The sequence below is a fragment of the Salvelinus namaycush genome, chromosome 34, assembly GCF_016432855.1.
Source record: "Salvelinus namaycush isolate Seneca chromosome 34, SaNama_1.0, whole genome shotgun sequence".
Taxonomy (NCBI): Eukaryota; Metazoa; Chordata; class Actinopteri; order Salmoniformes; family Salmonidae; genus Salvelinus; species Salvelinus namaycush.
In genome coordinates this window covers 11313455-11327530 of record NC_052340.1, presented here as the reverse complement: position 1 = coordinate 11327530, position 14076 = coordinate 11313455, and the positions used below count along the sequence as shown (strand labels likewise).

Genomic DNA, 14076 nt, shown 5'->3' with positions numbered 1-14076 from the left:
GAATTTCAAAACTGTGGGTGGATGGAGGCGAGGTGTTGTATACGCACATCTTTGCTAGAAACTATTGATCAATGACTTTTAAATGAGGAATGGGGCAAAATACACAGAGAGTAATACAGAAACAGAAATACATATTATTGTAAAAGTTGAACAAGTAGCTCAATGCTTTAAAATGCACATATACTGCATATGTCCATATACCATTCTCAGGTATAATAAATATGTTCTATAGCATTCTCACATGTCACCTAAAATAAGCTGCGTTGCTGTCAAGGTGACTCAAACTTGTAGCTGCCAAGCTGTTTCATATTTGACAACAGGGAAAACGTGTTCTATATGTTGTCAGATATGACAGAGGATTAATCAATACGTCAGTGCTCCTCTGGATTTGTCCTCCCCCCAAAAGGTCTGTTTTTATACTGATAGTGACCATGTAACGTCCCTTAGCTGATGCTGTATACACTCATCGAGATTCCCTCTCCTTGGCCAGCACAGCCTGTCACTTTAATGACATCTGACAACATAGATATTTTATTGCCAAACAACATTAAATGAAGCCGTACAGAGTTATTGCGTGAGTCAAATGGCCACAGAAAGTGAAGATGTGTTTTCGATACGGGAAAGATTGAAGTGACATGGAATTCAATAGCTTTTTCGCTAAGAAGCGGGCTGGAAATATCAATGCTCTGATTGGCTGAATGAGGACCCGAGCATTAATCCACACCAGGCCAGTCGCAAAGATAAAAATTAGTTTGAGAGGAAACAGCTCCCAGACAGATAACCCTGTCGCGTTCTAAACAGAAATAGTCTAGGTGGTTCATGAGTGAAATGAATAAAGAGTCTAAACCATTTCAACATAGTGGCTATAGCTCCCAGCAAGGATTGTAATCTTAGTCATGGGTCAACCTTCAAGGAACAGTATTTGAAAGGGCAGTTCTTTGAAAAACTCTTTCCCTGGCTGCCCAGGAATCTACAGCGATGTACAAGGGATTGTGTGAGGTTGATCTTGCACACGTAGCATAGAGAAATAATTTGCCGTTCCGTGGTTAGTTGGTGGGAACAACTGTAGCTTTATCTACTACCGAAATATTTATTTTGCGTTTCAAGTAACACGTCAATGATTTCATCTATGGGCTGAGAGAAGAAAGCAGGCATTTTTTTCCTTAATTTTTTATTTGAGCATTTTCACACTTCAAATTATTTTCAATATTTTTCTCTCTCCAAGCTCGTCAACATAATCCTATCTCGACTCAGTTTATCATACCACAGACTTAGTGATCCTAAAAAAAAGTGAAAAACGGATAGAAAATGTATTGCGCAAATACATTGACCTTCGTTTCAACTTTGATAATAAAACTTCAAAGCCTTAGAAGCATGAGAAACTACAACATAATTAGAAGAAGCTTGTTGTATCCATGTGATAATATAACCTGACATTTAGCTTCAGGCTTTTCCTGGATTCCTGACGAGCCAAACCAACCAGGGAGGTAGCGATGATCAAAGAACCCAGAATGGTTTACCTCAGAGAGGCATAAAGAAACCCAGCTGCACCTCCAGTGTCATAGATGTCCTGATCAATGTGTTTACTGTCAAGCCACAGCCTTTTAATCTAGCTATGACTCATCTTTAGCTGAATATGGTCGCAGAGAGAGGGATACACACACAGAAAATGGAACAGAATTTGCTTGGTAGCCGATTAAGATTCTCACTATCGCACTCTGCCTGGCACATGCACGCACGCACGCACGTACAACCATTTCAAGGTACCATGCATGAAATTAGCCAGTTGAAAGAGGGAGGACGACAATAACAGGTATTCCCAGCCAAAATGTCTCATACCTGCATTGTGAAATGTCTCAAAATACACTGAACATGTAAAGTGTTGGTCCCATGTTTCATGAGCTGAAATAAAAGATCCCAGAAATGTTCCATACACACAAAAAGCTTATTTGTGCACAAATGTATTTACATCCCTGTTAGTGAGCATTTCTCCTTTGCTAAAATAATCCATCCACCTGACAGATGTGGCATATCAAGAAGCTGATTAAACAGCATGTCCATTACACAGGTGCACCTTGTGCTGGGGGACAATAAACGGCCACTCTAAAATGTGCAGTTTTGTCACACAACACAATGCCCCAGATGTCGCAAGTTTTAATGGCGCGTGCAATTGGCATGCTGTTTGCAGGAATGTCCACCAGAGCTGTGGCGGTGGAGTTATGGTATGGGCAGGCATAAGCTATGGACAACAAACACAAATGCATATTATTGATGGCAATTTGAATGCCCAGAAATACCGTGACTAGATCCTGAGGCACATTGTGAGGCCCATTTCTTTTTTTAAGGTATCTGTGACCAACAGATGCATATCCATATTCCCAGTTATGTGAAATCCATAGATTAGGGCCTAATGAATTAATTTCAATTGACTGATTTCCTCAAATGAACTGTAACTCAGTAGAATCTTTGAAATTGTTGCATTTTGTGTTCATATTTTTTTCAGTATACATGCTATTCATGTAAAATGTTAATAACATTAAAGAATGCAGGTATATCATGCCAGGAACGTTGGCCTTCCTGCAAAATGATATACATACAGATATATCTGTTCTTTAGTTTTGGTTATTTTTCATTTTCTGAAAGTCCCTTTCTTATACGATCAGTCGAAACATAAGTCTTTGGGTTAGTCTGCTATCAAGTAGAGCACCACACTTTTACGTACTCCATAGTCAAATCAATAACAAATCGCAGTGCAGTATAAAATGACATCCAGTTAAAACAGAGATGTTTATACTTCATTGTACACCTGTGACACCAGAGCTTTTTAAATGACTCTACTACCATACCAACTGACCTCTGTGGATCGCTCCTTCTGTTTCTTCACCCACGCCACCCTGCCACTTTCAGATATGACATTTGGACCACTGATGTCACAGGCCTAATTGTTTTCGAGGCAATTACGTTTCCGTAATTTGAATCATTAAAACATAATCACCGGAAAGCGCTCGCAGCATTGACTTCTGCGTGTAGCACTAGCTGCCAATTACTTTCCTTGGTGTGCAACAAGGCTGTTGTACTAGGAACTTCTCACAGGAGACAGAACAATCTCCTGAGTGTTGTGACACCTCTGAAATGTAATAACATCACCTCAAACAAGCTCATGACTGGCTGATGGGCGCCTTCCCAAACCTGACCCAAAGAGGCAATCTGTTACCGCCGGAAACAGTGAGATTGACAGCCCGGCAATCTTGTCCATTCAAGGGCTCTAAAGGATAGGCAACCATCAATTTAGTGGGCGTCTTCAGAATTGGGACCGCTAAGGTCATAGGGAAGAAAAGTGTTTATGCATAAGCCTACACTCTTTTTTGACAAGCCCAAAGGACATAACACACACAAACATGAGTAATCTCTTCAACACCGTCATTGTGAGTCTGCTTGAGTAAGGCAGCATTGAAATGGGAAAAGATGCAATTAATCAACATGTTAATTAGAAAATCCTCTTAACAGATTCCGTCATTAGAAAAATATTGTTACAGGGAAGTAGATCCTTGTGATCTGACTCATTGTTAGTTTGTCTGCTTCTGTAAGCATATACTTACTGTTGCTTATTTTCAATATCCCTAAACCTATGTGACTCATTGATCCTAGTCCCTTTGAATTCTTCATGGTGTCAATGTGAGTTACCACTATGACACATTTGTATTTCACTTAATACGAACAAACTCTGGATTTTGCCAGTTTCCTCATAATAACAAACACAGAAGCGATGCCAACATGTTTAATCAGAGACCTCGGGGTGGGTTTTCTCTGCAGCGGCGGGCGTCTCTCAGGCTGCCACTGCAGAGCTGAAAGAGATGGCACACTTTTAACAGGATACTGCAGTGCACAGAGCCACCGAGCAGTGGGAGCCTCGACCCCTTTCATTGTGCACTTCTGGCAGGAATTCTGGAGCTGTTGCTCCACCAACATAATCGTAGCCAGCAGCACTCCATGATCTAAACTAAAGCTCTCTCTGAACTTTCAAAGGAAAGAGAGGATATCAAATAGACTAATGCTCATTGAAGACCCTTTGGAGCAAGGCTTTCTGTGGATGTGAAGAAACATTTGGAGGTAGTTCCTGCTGGCCAGATTAAGCTCTACTTGAGGGCAAATCCCTGATGAATTCAAATGTAGCTTTTTTTCCTTTGGAGATGTTCCATTGGAGGGCAGAGAGGTTTCCACAAGGACAGAGACTCATAAATCATACAAACAAATAATTGGTGTTTGTGTTGAAAGGAGGAAACAATAGGAAGGGTAAAGGTAGCGTCAGTATTTCTAACAAGCCAACCGAAGCCCCAGCATAGAGAAATGCATTGGCGCCCCTCAATGAGCAGAACTTCAACTTGTGAAAAATTGTTGCTTTTTATAAGTTCTTCAAGCTATACTTCTTATCTCAAGTAAACTCAAATAAATTTACTGCCAGTTCAGGGTAATATGTACTTTTACCTTGGCGATCATCCGCATCGTTCAGGATGGTGTGCCAAAAACCCTAGATTCAATTTGTATTCAACACATATCATGATTTAGTGCCTTATAAAACGGAACGAGATGATAAGAAAACAAAGAGAGGAGAAGACAACAGCTGGCTGGAGGAGAGACTCTTGGCAGTGACCTTTCCTTTTTATATGAACTTGGGTTTAACAATCCTTCCTTCTCTCTTGAGCTCTCAGTCGTCCAGCCAATTCCTCATGGGACTTTCTACAGAGCAGAGCTTTAGTTCACCCCTTATCTGTATGGCTTAAAGTTCTTTCTGGAGAAGGACTTCGTAGAATTACAGCTACTTCCCTAGACTAGCAAACAGTTACCTTTAGCATTGACCATTAGGATCAATTATCTTAATAACCTATAGAAAATATGTCAATAACATCAGGAGGGCACCTTACAAACACAAGTACAATCCAAGTTCAACTGAGGCTATAACCCTTTGAAAGCTGTACTTGAGAATATTGACAGAATATCGAGTGAATCTATATTTAAATAAGCTAATCGGCATGTAATCTTTTTGGTCAATGTGAACATCTGTGAAATGATCGTAAATTGCCACTCTAACAAACAATCCTCCATCCAACCCCCCTCAAGTGGAAACTAGAGACAAAAGTGTGTTCAGACAATACTCTGTAGATTCCTATCACTGTTGATAAGACAGAAATTAAAAGAACTATCACAAACCATCTTCTAGATTCAACCAGTTCAGCGTAAACCTGCGACATCTGACAACTGCATAGCAGATCATTGTTTTTCTTTAGACGATAGTCGTTCCACTGCTTGGATGTTTCTGACGCCTGACAGATCTTACAACGCCTGGATAGGTATTTTAAGTATCAGCTAACCACATCATATGTTATAGCATTTTGTCAATTGATGACACAAAAAAGTATTTGTCTGTATTGTCAATAATATGGTCATATATGGATAACAACTAATGGTCAAATAGGATTACATTTGTGATTGAGATTAACCATCAAGCACATTAAAACAGAGATAAGGTGCAGGCAAAGTTAATTTAATGGCATAAAGACATTTGATATTCAAAAAGAAGATGTGAGAAACAAACAATATTGTAAATAGGGGGGGGGGGGGGGGGGGGGGGGTTGCATTTCAGACCAAACAAACAGAATGCTTGGTTATTATCACTTAATCTTATGAACAGTGTTTCTGTGGATCGCGCCCGATATGTTGGAGGTGTAACTGCGTTAGAGCTGTCAAATCGGTGAGCGGATGCTCGTGTTTTCATTGTCACGAAGCCACACCCGCCCCACTCGGTTAGAAGTTCAGAAAGAGAAAGTGTAGGCTATTTAGAAATAACAACACTCAAATAAAATTAAAAAAACATTCAACTAAATAATGAGGATTTATATCAGCCCAATTAAGATGTAGATTACATCACACATTCCCAGTATTTGAATTTGTAAACACGGCTGCATGGGATTTCTTACTACGCAACTCTGTGCAGCCAACGCAATGTCCACAATAGGTAGGCTATAATGCCTGGAGCCGCTTGTGGATTTGAGAGCTCGAACGCAGTTCAACCTAGAACATCGTCAAAAAACAAACCTGCAGGTGCCGGCAAGCATGTCTTGATTGAAACAATGCTCACTTGGCCCTTTGGCTTAATTCATCTACTGCTAAAAGCACTAAGAACGTGGATGCTGCAACTCAAACCAGCAATCAGAGCAGGTAATCAATATTCCTTGATTGCTCTCCGTCCTGTACAATACTGTTGGATTAGGTAAAGTGCAGGTTGTGATGGGAGGGAAAGACTATTAACTTGTCTCTCCAGAGATGAGCCCTTTGGACCCCTTTACTTTACAGCCACTTGGATTAAACAAGCAATGGGATCAAGGTCCTTTTATTCAATTTAGAGTCTGATTGATAGACTGTCTTGTCACTATAATGGTAATGGCTTAGAAGGCTTGGGATCAATCCAATGAGGGGAGACCTCAGTTTTCACACCCATTCTATTGGTACCACTTTGAAAGTCATCTTTTACCCTCCCTTCCTCTGTTGTAGGTTTCGTTCAATATCACATTTCTATCAAACGGTTTGTGCTTACAGTATTGGACCCATGTTACTGATGGAAGCATTCCTTTCCTTCACTTTAGGTTTAATTGAATATCCCATGCCTATCAAACTGTTTTGCTTTTTGTGTTTGGTTTGTGCTTACGTGTTGAGCAAGGTAAGGGGCCGCTGTTGCGTTACGATGTAAGCATTTTTCAAATGTAATGCGAACAAACATGCACTGCAATATTTACGCAACAGCAAAAACATACCTTTTTTTACCCAGTGGGCAAATAAAATAGCTAAACTAATGTTTTCCAATTCTCCGAATAAGACATGAGAAAGCCAGGGCAGCAATCTGTACAGAGAGACTGCATAAACACTGCTTAAGCAGCATTGATTGGACCACCAGACTCCAAGTCGCACTTGATTATCAAACAAGAACAATGCAGTTCTCTTCCATTTCAACTTGATGTAGCAAGAATCAAGTTGAACCAGAATCAACCAGACCCAATGGCATTGACTGAGTGACTGATGTTTCTATCCAGACTATTAGCCTGGCTTGAGCTTCATATACTCTGACTGTTAGTACTGAACAGCTGTGGTAGTGGGGAGACCAGGGAAATATCTGAAAACCTCCCAGTGTCAAATCTATCTGAACTAACTAAGTCACAACCAAGCTGTTTTGGTTGACTGCCTTAACTGATGGACTAGCCTACTCCTCTCTGTAATGCCTTAGGCATACATACTTACCAAGTGGTGCACTTCAGCTCAAAGGAGAAATAACAAGCACGGACAATATGTACCAGCACACTTAATAACTAGCCAACACACCGAAAGCCTCTCCATGAAAGAATTGTACATCAAAGACTGTGATATCATAAATGCAGCGATCATTTTCTAACATACTGCACCTAATGGCAGAATAACCAAGTACAATGGTGATGGTCTATATCTACAGAGAGAGAGAGGGAGGGAGAGAGAGAGAGAGAGAGAGAGAGAGAGAGAGAGAGAGAGAGAGAGAGAGAGAGAGAGAGAGAGAGAGAGAGAGAGAGAGAGAGAGAGAGAGAGAGAGAGGGAGGGAGGGGAGAGGGAGGGGAGAGGGAGGGAGGGGAGAGGGAGGGGGGGAGAGGGAGGGAGGGAGGGAGGGGGGAGGGAGAGGGAGGGAGGGAGGGGAGGGAGAGGGAGGGAGGGAGGGGAGGGAGGGAGGGAGGGGAGGGGAGGGAGAGGGAGAGGGAGAGGGAGGGAGGGGCGAGAGAGAGGGAGGGAGGGAGGGGGGAGAGAGAGGAAGGGAGGAGGGAGAGAGAGGAAGGGTGGGAAAGAGGGAGGGAGAGAGGAAGGGAGGAGGGAGAGAGAGGAAGGGAGGAGGGAGAGAGAGGAGGGGAGAGAGGGAGGGAGAGAGGAACGGAGGAGGGGAACGGAGGAGAGGAACGGAGGAGAGGAAGGAGAGGAAGGGAGGAAAGGGAGGAGAGGGAGGGAGGAGAGGAAGGGAGGAGAGGAGAGGAAGGAGAGGGAGGGAGGAGAGGAAGGACGGGAGGGAGGGGAGAGAGGAAGGACGGGAGGGAGGGGAGAGAGGAAGGACGGGAGGGGGGGAGAGAGGAAGGAAGGGGGAGAGGAGGAGAGAGGGAGGGAGTGAGGGAGGAAGGGAGGGAGGAAGGGAGGGAGGGGGGGAGGGAGGGAGGGAGGGGGGGAGGGAGGGAGGAAGGGAGGGAGGGAGGGAGGGGGGGAGGGAGGAAGGGAGGGAGGGAGGGGGGGAGAGAGGGAGGGGGGGAGAGAGAGGGAGGGGGGGGGGGGAGAGAGGGAGGGGGGGGAGAGAGGGAGGGGGGGGAGGGAGGGAGGGAGGAGGAGAGAGAGGGAGGGAGGGAGGGGGAGAGAGAGGGAGGGAGGGAGGAGGAGAGAGAGGGAGGGAGGGAGGGGGAGAGAGAGGGAGGGAGGGAGGAGGAGAGAGAGGGAGGGAGGGAGGGGGAGAGAGAGGGAGGGAGGGAGGGGGAGAGAGAGGGAGGGAGGGAGGGGGAGAGAGAGGGAGGGAGGGAGAGGGAGGGAGGTGGAGAGAGAGAGAGAGAGGGAGGGAGGTGGAGAGAGAGGGAGGGAGGGGGAGAGAGAGAGAGGGAGGGAGGGGGAGAGAGGGAGGGAGGGAGGGGGAGAGAGAGGGAGGGAGGGAGGGGGAGAGAGAGGGAGGGAGGGAGGGGGAGAGAGAGGGAGGGAGGGAGGGGGAGAGAGAGGGAGGGGGAGAGAGAGAGAGGGAGGGAGGGGGAGAGAGAGAGAGGGAGGGAGGGGGAGAGAGAGAGAGGGAGAGAGAGGGAGGGAGGGAGGGGAGAGAGAGGGAGGGAGGGAGAACAACAACTCCTGGAAAACCTTTAACATGCTCTCTAATATTGAGTTGCACCCTCTTTTGCCCTCAGGAAAGCCTCAATTCGTCGGGGCATGGTCTCTACAAGGTGTTAAAAGCGTTCCACAGGGATGCTGGCCCATGTTGACTCCAATGCTTCCCACAGTTGGGTGAAGTTGGCTGGATGTCCTTTGGGTGATGGACCATTCTTGATACACACTCGACACTTCGGTGCGTAAAAAACCCAGTAGCATTGCAGTTCTTGACACAAACCGGTGCCACTTGCACCTAGTACCATACCCTGTTCAAAGGCACTTCACCCTCTAAATTGGCACACATACACAATCCATGTCTCAAGGCTTAAAAATCCTTCTTTAACCCGTCTCCTCCCCTTCATCTACACTGATTGAAGTGGATTTAACAGGTGACATCAATAAGGGATCACAGCTTTCACCCGGTCCAGTCTGTGTCATGGAAAGAGCATGTTCCTAATGTTTTGTACACTCAGTGTAAATTCCAGAAGGAGTTTGTAGATTTGCACTCGACATATTGTGTCAGACTCAGTGTTCAGAGCAGCCAAAGAAGTGTACTGCTGTCTCCAGGTTATAATAGGGATAGTACAGTGAACACACGTCTTGAGGACTTTAATGTGGAAATGTTATATCAGCTTTATGGCCAAACAAAACTGCCCTCTAGACAGCTGGAGAACGGAGAACTATTTGAATTTGTGCATTCAACTAACACATTTATAAAAAATATGCGGAGATGTGCCTAGCATGCCAATGAAACACTAATAACAGGTGCCATTGCTGAGTCTAAGCTCTCTAGCCTACTATATTTGGATATGCTTGGATGCTAGTCACAAGACTGTTTTCCGGTAATATTCTACAGATGTGGGATCTTCATTTGAGTCAGTTTGCTACAGCAGGAAAATAACCCTGCAGCAACAGGAAATGTGAATAATTATGTGGATTATAATGAATGGATTTTCTTAGGGGTTGATACATTTTTCGTTAGGGCAAAGTGGAAATGACTAACTTTAAAACTCAAATAGAGTACACGTTTGCATTTCCTGATGTGCAGGAACATTCTCAGTAACAAAAGAGGGATCAAATTAAGATCCTACATCTATAGGTAATACTGTATTTCTGACCTTCAGCATTAATGCAACAAACATGTTAAAACTAAAAGCTTTCATAACTGATCATTAGTATTCGTCACTTAACCCCATTTTGTGCATGTGATTATGACTGCAAAAGTGAATGTTAAGTTAAAAACAATGTGATCCTTTCAACATTTTGTGCTGTCAACAAAACAGGTATTTTGGAGTGACAATTATGCTTGGCACGTAGGAGGCAATGGATGTTAAAGGTCCAATGCAGCCATTTTTATCTCAATATCAATCTACATTTTTCTCCCCAATTTCATGATTATGATCTTGTCTCATCGCTGCAACTCGGGAGAGGCGAAGGTCGAGTCATGCATCCTCCGAAACATGACCCGCCAAGCCACGCTTCTGAACCCGGAAGCAAGCTGCACCAATGTGTCAGAGGAAACACCGTTCAACTGATGACTGAAGTCAGCCTGCAGGCGCCCGGCCCGCCACAAGGAGTCGCTAGAGCTCGATGAGACAAGTAAAGCCCCCCTGGCAAAGCCCCAGGCTGTAGTGACGATGCAACACTGCGATGCAGTACCTTAGACCGCTGCGCCACTCGGGAGACCTACTGTGATTGTTTTCAATTAAAAATGGTCAAAATGAAACAAAAATAGCTTCTTAGCAATGAGCAATTTCCCAAGCAAGAATTTAGCTAGGACTGTCTTGGAGTGGTCTGAGTGGGGAGGGGAATAATCCTTATTTTGTTAATTTCAAATAAAGTTACTCGTCTGTAGTGATAATAATAGTAATATGTTACATTTGTAAAGCGCTTTTCATGATACAAAAATGATCTCAAAGTGCATGTGATGGGCTGAAGGGAGATGTATATCTGAATGAGCAGAATCAATTGTCAGGATCAGTCAACTAATCCAATAATAGCACAGATCCCTTCAACAAAATGCTACTATTGGGTTGTAGGAGTGAATGATTGACAGGACAAGCTATTCACAGTTCTGGGGCCTAAGTATTTTCAGTCCTGAGATTGGACCATTGGCCAGCTCTTTCACAGTTGGCAATAAGAGTGGGAGCAAGGCCCTAACAGTGTGAACGACCTGTGTTGAGTGCCCAAAACGAGCGTACTGCTGACCTGAGGAATATTGTAGGGATAAGACAGCCTGACATAGGTGACAGGACTCTATTAAAGCATAGCTGGGGAGAGGATATTTTCAGAACAGTTGCCAGCTGAGACAGAGAGCATGTGGCCAGGTCAGCACCTCATTTTCTATACATAACATGTAAAGATGTTGGCCATCTATATTACAGAGTCTTGAAAAGTGGAAAAAGGAGAGGCTCTCCAGGAATGATGGGACGGACCTCTACTTATCCTCTGAAACATGGCAGCCCTAAACCTGAAGCCCTATTGATGAGTCTGAAGTCAAGTGTGTCCGTGGGATGGCCCCCATTTAAATGCATAAGGAGCCTCTTCTGCGGAGCATAACAAAGATAAAATGAGATGCCTTTTTCCCCCATGGTTTCAGCCAAGTGAGCCACGGAGAAAACGGAATACTAAATTGTTTCCTTCATTAAAACATCAAGGAGTCCATTTCGTTATGGGGTTCAAAGGTGACAGACAATATGTGCAGTTGTGGCATTCTCTTCCTCACATACAATCGCTAAAATAATGGGCATGGAGAAGACAGACATTTTCCAGGGGGGTGGGTTGGCGGCCGGGAACAGCCACCGAAATACTTGGCAGCTGTACCGTTAAAGCCGCCCCCAGAAAGACTAGTAACACAATATGCCTGACAATGGCCCCGACAATAAGGAGCTTTTTCAGCGGGGAAGGTTGGTGGGGGAGATGGCTTCCTGAAGCACCACTGAAAGGTTTCGATTGTCCCATGATAATTGGTGAAGGTCAGTTCCGCCTCCTTATGCAGACTTTAAAGTTGAACTTCTTACACCCGCCCCCTTCTCCCCCCCCCCCCCCCCTCCCTCTCCGCTGCTCTTTAGAGTGACACACTGCCTTCACAATCTCCTTAGTAAGCGTCTCGGGTTCACACCATTAAATACCACACCATTGTGATACGGGGCTAAATGTGGACAAAGCCATTGTGGATCACCACCGTATTGATCGGAGATAAAGGAATAACAATGCAGATCCTTTATGATGATGATTGAGATGAAACTACACTTATCTATCATTATCAACATGGAATTGATGTTAGCGCGAGAGCAGTTTTTATGACCAAATCAATTTAATGTCAATCAATTCCTTTCATTAACTGCCACTTTGATTGACTCAAAATGTGTCATGTGGACTTTGTCTTAATCCTTAGCCAAATAACGACAATCTGATGCATTGAAAGACAGCTGAGGCAACCCAGCTGGAGGTTGCTAATGGTTATTCATATGGTGATGGTAAAGAAAACACAAATGAGTTCAAATCTTGGATCTGACCAATTTTGTAAACAAGTAGGGCAGGGATCATCAACTAGATTCAGCTGCGGGACAATTTATTCTTGAGCAGATGGTCGGAACATATAAAACAAATATTTTTACATAGCAAATTGACCGCAAGAAGCCTAAACAGATATAATATTTGACTAAAACATAATCATTTCAAACCCTGATTACATTTGGGGACATTTCCCTGCGTAGGGTGCAGTCTTTCGGATGGGACATTAAAATGGGTGTCCTCTGTGGTCATTGAAAATCCCATGGTACTTATTGTACGAGTAGGGGTGTTCACCCCAGTCATGGATAAATTCCCAACCTGGCCACATTCCATCATGGCCAATTAATCATCCCCCTCATTCCTAATTGGCATATACAGTGCATTCAGAAAGTATTCAGACCCCTTGACTTTTTCCACATTTTGTTATGTTACAGCCTTATTCTAAAATGGATTAAATAGTTTTTTTCCTTCATCAATCTGCACACAATACCCCATAATGACAAAGGAAAAACAGATTTTTAGAACTTTTTGCAAATGTATAAAAACATTAAAACAGAAATACCTTATCTACAAGTTTTCAGACCCTTTGTTATGAAACTCTAAAATGAGCTCAGGTGCATCCTGTTTTCATTGATCATCCTTGAGATGTTTCTACAACTTGATTGGAGTCCACCTGTGGTAAATTCAATTGATTGTACATGATTTGGAAAGGCACACACCTGTCTATATAAGGTCCCACAGTTGACAGTGCATCAGAGAGAGAAAAAAAACAAGACATGAGGTTGAATGAATTGTCTGTAGAGCTCCGAGACAGGATTGTGTCGAGGCACAGATCTGGGGAAGGGTACCAAAAATGTCTGCAGCATTGAAGGTCCCCAAGAACACAGTGGCCTCCATAATTTTAAATGGAAGAAGTTTGGAACCACCAAGACTCTTCTTAGAGCTGGCTGCCCAGCGAAATTGAGCAATAAGGGGGAGAAGGGCCTTGGTCAGGAAGGTGACCAAGAACCCGATGGTCACTCTGACAGAACTGCAGAGTTCCTCTTTGGAGACGGGAGAACCTTCCAGAATGACAACCATCTCTGCAGCACTCCACCAATCAGGACTTTCTGGTAGAGTGGTCAGATGGAAACCACTCATCAGTAAAAGGCACATGACAGCCTGCTTGGAGTTTGCCAAAAGGCACCTAAAGGACTCTCAGACCATGACAAACAAGATTCTCTGGTCTGATGAAACCAAGATTGAACTCCTTGGCCTGAATGCCAAGTGTCACTTCTGGAGGAAACCTGGTACCATCGCTACGGTGAAGCATGATGGTGGCAGCATCATGTTGTGGGGATGTTTTTCAGCGGCAGGGACTGGGAGACTAGTTAGGATCAAGGGAAAGATGAACGGAGCAATCCTTGATGAAAACCTGCTCCAAAGCGCTCAGGACCTCAGACTGGGGCGAAGGTTCACCCTCCAACAGGACAACAACCCTAAGCACACAGCCAAGACAACGCAGGAGTGGCCTCGGGACAAGTCTCAATGTCCTGGAGTGGCCCAGCCAGAGCCCGGACTTGATCCCGATCGAACATCTCTGGAGAGACCTGAAAATAGCTGTGCAGTGACGCTCCCCATCCAATCTGACAGAACTTGAGAGGATCTACAGAGAAGAAT

The 14076-nt window shown here is 44.3% G+C and overlaps 1 protein-coding gene across 1 annotated transcript in view; it reads right to left on the bottom strand.

The window, feature by feature from the left end:
* Positions 1-14076, bottom strand: part of LOC120029166 (limbic system-associated membrane protein-like) — a 141924-nt gene that overhangs the window by 18937 nt on the left and 108911 nt on the right. The gene's annotated exons all lie outside the window — the stretch shown is intronic.